The following is a 10,721-nucleotide window of genomic DNA, read 5'->3' as shown; positions in this document are numbered from 1 at the left end:
TCCTCCTCTCCATTCTTAAGGTCTATTTTTGAGGATTCATTGTCTTATTTTGAATTAGATTGTTTCGCAGAATTGTTTCTTTTTTCCTGGGGACTGAATTACAGAGAGAGAGAGAGAGTGTGTGTGTGCGCGCGCATGTGTGTGTGTGTGTTAGGGAATGGGAGGGAGAAGAGAAAAGGAGCTTTGTTTTTCATGTTCAGTACATATATAGATACAACAATAAGCCTTCTACATATTTTAGAAGAAAACAGTCTGGGAGTTCAGATGCCACAGAAGACTTACCTCTCCCCAAGTGCAGATCCCCAATACCTCTCATTTCTCCCTCTCTTGAGTGGAGAACATTTACTTCATGAGCTGGGTTTTCCCACGCTACACGGTACCCGGCCTACACTGTGAAGTCCCCAGCAAGTCAGACCACCCTCGCAGACCTGCTTTGCTTTCTCCTCAGAGTCTACAAACAGCACCAGCGCCCACAGGTAAAAGGTACCACACAGCTGTTCTAAGCAAGCATATTTATTCTTAAGGTAAAAGTATTACTGATAAAATATATTTAAAGAACCTACACGCACGCTAATAAGCTCACCACAGACCACTCTCAACTCCAGCAAGGGCTCTGGTAGAAGAAAGTCCTTCAAACCCCACACAGGGATTTTTCTGTGATTACAACTTCATAACACCTTTTTCTCAGGAAAAGAGCACTTATGTTTAGGTTATCCTTTCCTTTATGCAGCCTGGGTGCTTGAACTACAGAGACCATGAATAGGTAATCAGCTAGACAATGATTCCTCCTCAGGGCACAGCTTCGAAAAGTTGGGTCCAGAGATAAGAATTTTCATTCCCCTCCCCCGGGTACCTCCTAGGAAACCCACTTCATTTTGTCTCAAAAGTGACTTCTTGTCTGGCACATGGTTTAAAATAGTTCTTTAATGCTCATAACACTTCCCAGGGTTTATATTGGCCAAGTCTTCCCCTTAGAGGATTTGGAGAGAGGTAAATAGTGGTATCCCCCAGGGGTCTGTACTGGGACCAGTACTGTTCAACATACAGTAACTCCTCACTTAAAGTCGTCCCAGTTAATGTTGTTTCATTGATACATTGCTGATCAATTAGGGAACATGCTCGTTTAGAGTTGCACAATGCTCCTTTATAACGTTGTTCAGCATTCGCCTGCTTTGTCTGCTGCTTGCAGGAAGAGCAGCCCGGTGGAGCTAGCTGGTGGGGGCTTGGAACCAGGGGGGACCAGCAGCCCCCCCATCAGCTCCCCTAAGTTCCCTGTGCTGCAGCCACCCAGCAGGCTAACAATTGCCAGCAGTTCAGCTGTCCCTCCTTCCACTGCCATGTGCTGCTCCTGCCCTCTGCCTTGGAACTGCTCCCGGGAGCCTCCTGCTTGCTGGGGGAGAGAAGAGGAAAGAGGGGTGCTGATGTCAGGGTGTGTCCCCCCTCCCTTCTTCCTCTCCTGCTCCTTTACTCCATCGGGCCATCTCCACAGAGCAGCGGGGGACACACAGGGCTCAGGATGGAGGGAGCTTGCTGGCAGCATCTGCTGTCTCAACTTGCAGATCTACTTAAAAAGGAAGAGTACTTAGAGTGGGGTCAGCGTACTTAAAGAGACAATGCACGTCTCTCTCTCTCTCACACACACACACACACACACACACACACACACACACTGTGTCTCTGTCTCTCTGTGCCATGCTGTCTCCCCTCCCTCCATTTGTGCTTCCTTGTAGAGTGTGAGGCTACATTAACAACAATGTGTTAACCCTTGAGGGCTCAGCTGAGCACTAGTTCCTCATTTAGCAGCAAGGCTTCACCACCTCAACCAAGCTACACCATCATCATTGCTGTGTACAGTATTACATTGTTTAAAACTTATACTGTATGTGTGGAGAGAGAGAGAGAGAGTCTTTTGTCTGGTGAAAAAAATTCCCTGGAACCTAACCCCCTCTATTTACATTAATTCTTATAGGAAAATTGGATTTGCTTAACATCATTTTGCTTAAAGTAGCATTTTTCAGGAACATAATTACAACATTAAGCGAGGAGTTACAGTATTCATAAATGATCTGAAAAAAGGAGTAAACAGTGAGGTTGGAAAATTTGCAGATGATATAACACTACTCAAGATAGTTAAGTCCAAAGGAGACTGCAAAGAGTACCAAAGGCATCTCACAAAACTGGGTGATAAGTGGTGATATGATTGAGGTCTATAAAATCATGACAGGTGTGGAGAAAGTAAATAAGGAAGTGTTATTTACTTCTTCTCATAACACAAGAACTAGGGGTCACCAAATGAAATTAATAGGCAGCAGATTTAAAACAAACAAATATTTCTTCACCCAATGCACAGTCAACCTGTGGAACTCCTTGCCAGAGGATATTGTGACAGACAAAACTATAACAAGGTTAAAAAAGGAACTTGATAAGTTCATGGGGGATAGGTCCATCTATGGTTATTAACCAGGATGGGCAGGGACGGTGTCCCAGCCTCTGTTTGCCAGAGCTGGGAATGGGCGACGGGATGGATCATTTGATGATTACCCATTCTATTCATTCCCTCTGAACCACCTGGCACTGAAGACAGGTTACTGGGCTAGACGGACCTTTGGTCTGACCCAGGATGGTCATTTTTCTGTTCTTAGAGTACTTAACATACAATCCCACAATAATACATAATTTTTGCATTTATAACAAAAATGGACTCCAAAGCTACTTAAATTTAATTCAGTAAGATCTGCCAAAGATATTGCAGGAAATTGCCATATCTGTGACACTAACCAACATTACTCCTAAGCTATGTTGGTGCTGGTTTAAACCTAAAGAATAATTTTTGAGTTAGTTCAGTTTGTAACATAGGGTGGGAGAAATCAACATCTGCCAAATAAAGGGCAAAACTGGTGGCAAGAGAAGATATATTTATTTTGTGCTTCTAAGAAGGCATTTCAAACAATGCTGAAATTATGAAAAAAGACACTTAAAAGAACAGCTAGCAAAGTCCCCTTTGTTTCGTTTAGAGCAAACTAAAGCCATTTCATTCCTTGGATACCCAGATCCTAATGGAGCAGTACACAGTAGAATATTTAGCATTTATTGGCCATAGCTCCATATTAAAGTCAAGACTGAGCATAACAAGGCCCCACTGGAGAATTATAGACTGCATGTAGCAGCCCTGGAGTACGCTATATTCAGACCCAAGTTGCCTGTATGTATTTATGTAAACTTCAACTTCCCCATCAAGTATCTGGTGTCATAGAGCAACTCACAGATTTTAACATTCTGAACTGGTAGTTCCATTTTTTTAGGCACTGAAATATATTTCTCATTCCTTAGTTTAGCTACAACAATTCACAGAGACTGCTCCTTATGCCATGGCAACAACAATGGAGGATGATTATTGCATATCCTGAGTGACATTACAAGACACAAGGCTGAACGTCTTTAACTGGCTGAGAAGCATGTCAATCACCTCCCTGATATTCACAACCTGAAACATTTAATTGCAAATAGAAAAAAAATTTTACTCATAAAACTAAAGAAAGTAATCAGGCCAGTTTTTATCATGAATATGATAGGAATTAACTATCAAATCAATGACAGCAGTCCAGAGGATCTATGTTCTGAATAGTTCTAAAGCCGTTTTGTAAATAAAATACATTACAAGCAACTCTGATTTCAAGGGCTTTCATTCCATCCCAAGGTCCTGGTGACATAATAAACACAACAGCACTGGGTTATGTAATCAACAAAACCCTGGCAAGGACTTGTAACTCAGTGATTTAATATTTACCTGTTTTTAATTACATATAACTCTCCGATCTGTTCCTACTTTATCTGCAGCCATCCGTGCCCTGCACACTCTCCTTGTCACCTCCATACTAACAAGGCTCCAAGGACACCTCCAAGGTTATTCTTCTTCAATTTGAAGTTCCCAAGCATATTCTGCTTCCTTTCCTTCTCTGTGATGCTTTCCCTCCCTGGTATGAAAGTGTCTTACTATCTCCCCTCTCTAGCTCAAATTCGCTGATGACACCTGTTTTCTGACTGCTTCTATTGAGACTGTCCCTTCATGGCCTAAACTCCCAGAGCTGAAGCACAAAGGGGTGAGCTCTTCCGTGGGAGGTGAAGGGGGTGTTGCCATTCATCAGTGATGACACACACTCAAGTGCAGGTGTTGACTCTTCCTAATTTACAAATTTATTGTCACAACTGTGACTCACACTAGCTTTTTAAAAATATTGGTTACAGAAAGACATAGAATGGCAGGTGCAATCAGCCCAGACAATCTGTTTGGCCTGGACCATAAATTCTATCATAAACATTCTCAGTCTACAATAGCTGTATATATTTACACACACAAACACATTTGTATATATATTACCACCTATCCCATGGGAAATGGGTTGGAGCCACCACTGCCCCCATACAAAGAAAAGTAAGTATATGAAGTTTTACATAACAGGAGGTCACATGCATAAGCGGATTACCGGCAAACAGAAATTAATGGGTCACTATTATTCCTCAGAAAAGTACCAATTCAGAAAGTCAAGATCATCTGTTTTTATTACAATAATGGTTAGTAGGACAGCTCCCTTTATTAGTTCACAGCACTGCTAAACTTGGCCTATAAAAGCCCCTTTGGCTTATATCAAATATTTTCAAAAACAGTTGTATATTAAATTTTATTTCTGTGTCAGATGAGGAGCCATGAAACCACTCCCAGATCTCACACAAAAGCTGTTTTGTGTCATTTTGAATTGAGAGTGGCTGCATTTACACTTTGTTTTCTTCTGAAGCTGCCTCATAGAAAAATAATTCACATCTACAGTGGGCTCTGCCTGGTCAAGGTTTCCTCATCCTGATCTCACAGTTAGCTTTGTACACTTCATGTTCAGAAATAGCTTGAGAGTTTTCAAGCATCTGAGGTCATTGAGCTTCACACAATTGTTCTTTGTTGTGCTACGTGAAGGAGATTGCATAAGGGCAAGCTTGGAGTTCCTGGATATTCTATTTCTCAGCATTGAAGGGCTATCTCTTTTAACACAAAAGTAGTAATGTTATCTAGCGTGACCTTGGCAATTGTTCTACATGCTTTATAGTATTAGACATGATTTCATAAGTGGAAGTCTTAGAAAATCATAGCAACTTTCAGAGCGGATAATAGCTATCAGAACTAATCAAATATTATTGGATGAATAATATGTGGCTTGAATGTAGCCTTTATTTGTCAAAGAACTATTTAATTAATATTTTCTTGCATTATTTGGCCAGGGTTACTGTCTATTACACTAGTTTATAATGAGCAGTTGAGCAACACTGCGATGTTAATCCCAAATTAACCAAATTAAAATTTAAAACATACAATGAAAACAAGTTGCTACTCACTTTCCCTAATTCCTAATCAATAACTTGGCCTAAAAAAAGTAAACTACCAGTAGACTGAATTCTGGACAAAAGAGGATCCCATTTTTATCAAAGGAACTAATCTATGTTTGTGGAATAATTGATGATATAGCCCGTGGATTGCATCCCTATAATATAAAAAAGACCCAGATTAATTTTCTTTACTTTTTGAAAGCTCTTGGACCTAAACCTAATAGTCTCACCTCAGAGTGAATATGTAGCATTGATTTATAAACTTCTGAAAACTTGATTTAGGTGCCCCATCCTACCCTTTGTTTCTGCATGTGGAGAGGAGCCAAAATGCATGGATCAGGGCCAGGAAAGACACATAAGAGGAAGTGTCTGCTCCCCAGGGTTTTACCCTTAACTCTGGCATATGTTATTATTAATGAGCTCCACAGTGATCTGGAACCATAGGTTAGACTGAAATGGGGGGCGGAGGGCTGAGTGGAGATTGGCTACTCTCAGCAGCATGGTCCTTATTTGAATGCACAAGGTAAAACCTCACCAATTACAGCAGAAGTTTGCATTAATTTGTGTGGGTCTTCCCACTGTGCTGGGTACCCAACTCCACAGGGAATGGTCAAGGTCCCTCAAGGAACTCAGGGTGCGTGATGGCAGTGCCTCTCCATGGCTGTCCTTTGCTTCCAGAAGGTACTCTGAGATCTGTGGCGTTGTGCAGCTAAGCCCCTGACAGATCCATGCCCCAAGGAATGTGGAGGAAACCCAGCAATATTTAGCTCATGGATTTCCTATTTCACTGTGCAGAAATAAACCCAATGAAGAGTTATTTAAATATGTATGGAGGCATCAAAAGAATTCTCATACACAGCCCCTAAGCAATGGTACCTGTTCCATGCCTCTAAATATTTAATAGTTATCCCAGTACAGGGTGTACTTTTCCTTCTTTTTGTCTGTGTTTCTCTGAAGTTACTATTATGATTTGCTAAATAATGACCAGAGCTTGTAAACTTTACCTGTTATTTATCAGACCAAGGAATAAACCTATTAGCCAGAGTGAAAAATATCTGTGCTGGCACTCTACTCCTCCCCCCCGCCCATACCCCCGTCCAAGATCCCTGCTGTTTAAAACAGATGTGTACTTCATTTTTTTGTAGCATATTGGCAATAAGATTTCTATTTCAGTCAAATTAACGGCTGGCTGTATAGCAAAAAAAAATACTGAATATAGCTCACAAATGCACATTGTATTCATGTAATAATATACTTGCTGAATAATATTTGACCACCTCTTTGTTCAGAGCATCCTTTTTACTGGCTTTGCAACCAATGCAGAATTGTTCCGTTTTCCAAGCTGTTGAGCTCTTCATAAAAGGTTGAAAGCATTTTCTTTATTGGAAAATTGTATAGTTTTAACTCTTCTTATAACCATTGAACCATTTTTTGCTCAAACTTACAGCAAAGTAATGTTTGGTACAGAAACCAAACGTGGACAATTTCATCTTGATAAATGAAAATAAAGTTCTGAGTGTCTGAACAAGGGACTAGAACAGAAACTCCCTCCTCCCCCTCTCCCACAAGCAACATTCACTATAGCATTCACTACCGCTCCTGAGAGGTCCCAGTTCAGCAAGGTATTTAAGCATCTGAGCAGTTCCAGGAACATCAGTGGGACTATTCACATGCTTAAAATTAGGTAGACAATTAAGAATCTTGCTGATTTAGGACCATACTGAAGAGGCAGCAGATGTTCCATAATAGGCTTTGCGCATTGTTTTTAAAAATCATTTCTTGATACAAGGCATATCAGATATAGCTACTGTGGGACTCACAAAGTAAAATCAAAGTCCTGCTAGACATAGGGTGGGATTCACAAAGGTACTAGGCATTTAACTCCAATTGACATCCATAGGAGTTAGGTGGCTAAACACCTTTGTGAATCCCACCCTACATCTAACTGCACTTTGATTGTATTTGCACAGACCCCAGTCCTTCAGGAAGATGCATTTGCACAGACGCTTGCACACTTGCAGAATCCCACTGATTTTAAATAGGATTTCACATGGCTGTATAGGTCTACGATACTGCATCAACTCGTAGCATTGGGGGTCACAGGGATTACAATGAAAGCAAGAGTATATTTTTATAACATTATATCTAACCATCATTTTTCCAGTAGTCTTTATTCATGCAAAACATTTCCATAATCATAGTAAATTTTGCACCCTGCTAATCCAAATAAGAATAAACCCAGGACCTTGCTTTTTACCTGGGAACATTAGCACAGTCAAAGTGTGTTTTAAATGGAGAAGGGAATGATAATTTACATTTATGAAGGAGGAAAAAAAGGATACATTCAGTTAACAGGATTCTCAGTGGACACTGCAAATGATGATCTTTACTGCATCTTCAATTATTATCTGAAATCAGTAGGAACAGAGATTTGGTCCAGAGCACCTAACAAATGATCCCAGGCTAAATACCACTTACAAAAATGTTGGTTATTCTTTGACTAATACCTAGAGAGGTGTTTAACGGGTTCAGAAAAGGTGACATACCTCACATTAATTTGATACCTACTTACTACTGGTGCATCTTATATGTGCTGATTCTGGAGCCCTGCCCAAGCAAGTTAGGGAGGAACTGAACAGAGCAAGAAGTCTGCAAAGACTTCCCATCCACTAAGAAGCTAGTTCTATTGTAAAATATTTTGTCTAGGGTTTTCCAGCTCTTGCAACAACCACTTTGATTTCTTTCTTTGATCAAAGACAACAACCTGCCCAACATCAAGTAGAAAAATAACCTTGGGCCTGCATGCATATATACATACACACACACACACACAACTCCTTCCCCCCGCCAAAAAAAAATTACAAACTTACCAACATGGATTTTTAAAAATTATATGTGGTGATATCACCTTTACCATCAAGTGTCAGCCCACACACAACTCTATTGTACATCATCTCAGCTGAAAAAAGTACAGAATGGAAATCTGATACTGACAGGGTTAAGGAGTGACTTTAAATACAGTGGGTCTGGATGGAGCTGTGTGTGTGTGTGTGTGTGTGTGTGTGTGTGCATGTGTGTGTGTGTGTGTGTGTGTGTGCGTGCAAAGCACAATCACTCGATTTTGGCTAGATTAGGTCTGGGAGTGATTAGTAAGGAAAAAAATCTTGACAGTAAAATTACTTCCCTTTTTCCTAATAATGCAGTAGTCTCATTTTATTTTATTTCCTCATATTTTTACCTGATATTTTGCTTCCTCCTGCTGTGGTAGGTTCTGCAAACCAAGGAAACAGTATTAGGTGGGATTGCTGGCACTAATCTGGAGGTTAATGTTTTGATATTGCATACCTCATCATTACTTCATCAGCTAGCAGTTTGAAAGGATTTCAGTGGACCAAAAAGGACTCTTATCCAGACCACTTGATTGCCTCAGTGTGACTGAAAACCAACTGAAAAGTAGCAAGGGATGACTAAACAGCTCAAAATGATTCTACAATCACCCATCACTATCTTTTCCAGACTGCTCTAACTTGGAAACACTGTGATGCTTTGGCAGGCCAGCACAACTTCACAAGGACATTTCTGAGTAATGAGGTCTCACTAATGTTTTCTAGAGGGTCTTTAGGGCCTCTCTCTCTTGATGATCCCTTAGAAAAACAGGGCCCAGGTCCTCAGTAGGAGAATAAAATTAATATTATTCATGATGATTCTCCATCATCAATAATTTTTAAAATCAAGATTGGGTGTTTTTTCTAAAAGATCTGCTCTAGGAATTATTTTGGGTGAGTTCCATGGCCTGTGTTTATAGAGGAGGTCAGACTAGATGATCACAGTGGTCCCTTCTGGCCTATGAATCAATTAATTAGTACTAGCAATAGCAGTTAAGTAGCATTTAATATATTTAGCTTTGCACAAAACACAGAGGAAACTATAGTTACTGCCCCAAGGAGTTTACATGCAGATGATCAATAGCATTCTATGTAAGTGTCATTTATAGGATACCAGACTATGTGATCGGGTGACATTCATTCAACAGTGGCTGGTTATTTCCCACCACCCTTATCTCACAATAAATAGCAAACATCATCACAGTTATGTACTCAAAACAACAACAGAAAGAAATCCTGGACAAAAGAGATTGTCAGCAGCACCTGAAGAGAATAAGTAACCTGTTTTTCCAGCAACAATGAGCCTCAAGTCACTCCACTTTGCAGAAATTTATGCTCCCAGATAAAGTTTATGTTGGCCCCACAAACCATGTTGTCATGGACAACGGAGAGCTTTTCTGTCATCAGGGAACTGTTCTGGCAGGTGCTGAGCAACCACAATTTACATGAGATTTGAGGGCACTCAGTATTCCCAGGATCATTAAATCAGGACAGAGCAGAATGAAAGAATAAGCTGTATAAAAATGATACACAAATTCTGAAATATCTGCAGCATAATTCAAGCAAAGTCAGCAAAAGCCAAAACATCAGTTGTAAATACTTACCTGGTTGTGCTGCTTCTTTGCTGTCCTTGTTCCAGCTCTGGTACTTGGTTTTTGAACTCATGCTGGGTATCTAGTAAAAATATGTGTTTTTATCTCCTATGTGGCTATTTATATATAGGCAATGACACAAATAAAACACCGTAAAATGGTGTAGTTGACATTGTGCCATCAATATATAGATATATTGATGACAAATACCCCATTTTAAATAGCTCTCCATTGATGAAAAAGAAGTATTTTAAATGTGTGGGTAATGATTTTAATCCATGCTTTATCTGTTGCACGTTTTGAATGGCATCTCGTGGTAATAAAGGTCTACAGAACTCAATGGCCAGATGACATGTCCCACATTGTTCTGTGGTCAAATACCATTTGTAACAAGATGGATCTGGGCAGCTTTTGCTGTCATGGCTACTTGGGCACCCAGTGATACCAAGGAGTCTAAAAGGAACCCAAGGTGGTGAACTGACTTGACAATCTGAGGGCAGATGTCATTGATAGAGGGGGTTATTGGAGCAGGGGCATAGTCTTTGAAGCACTTACCTTTTCCTACTAGCATCTCCTCATGCTTGTCTGGGTTTGGGTTTAGCTGGCTGCTATTCACCGAGGTGCTGATTTTGGCTAAGCAAAGAGGAAGATGGTGCTGTTTAGGTTTGATGTAAATAAGATGTAGAGCTGGGCATCAGCTGTATAATACTGACACTTCAGCCTGTATTGTATCACCAGCTCTCTCCACCAGATATTGAATCACATGGGGAAGAGGATTAAACCTTGTGGGAATCCATAGCAGAGCACTTTGGAGTTGAAGAAACAAAGGTCCATAATGACCCTCTGGGGCTGGTTTGAAAGGAAGTACCCT

At 40.4% G+C, this 10,721-nt stretch overlaps 1 long non-coding RNA gene across 1 annotated transcript; it reads right to left on the bottom strand.

Moving 5' to 3' along the window:
- Window positions 1–7,453: 7,453 nt before the first annotated feature.
- LOC119856344 lies at window positions 7,454–10,479 on the bottom strand. The gene is made up of 4 exons (XR_005293240.2): window positions 10,406–10,479; window positions 9,863–9,932; window positions 8,612–8,644; window positions 7,454–7,781 (listed from the first exon to the last, which is right to left on the bottom strand). It is a non-coding gene; the product is annotated as an uncharacterized LOC119856344 (long non-coding RNA).
- Window positions 10,480–10,721: the final 242 nt, after the last annotated feature.

The sequence above is a fragment of the Dermochelys coriacea genome, chromosome 5 (assembly GCF_009764565.3).
Source record: "Dermochelys coriacea isolate rDerCor1 chromosome 5, rDerCor1.pri.v4, whole genome shotgun sequence".
In the NCBI taxonomy this organism is placed as follows: domain Eukaryota; kingdom Metazoa; phylum Chordata; order Testudines; family Dermochelyidae; genus Dermochelys; species Dermochelys coriacea.
The sequence above is the reverse complement of the archived record's forward strand: the minus strand, read 5'-3'. Positions and strand labels throughout refer to the sequence as shown.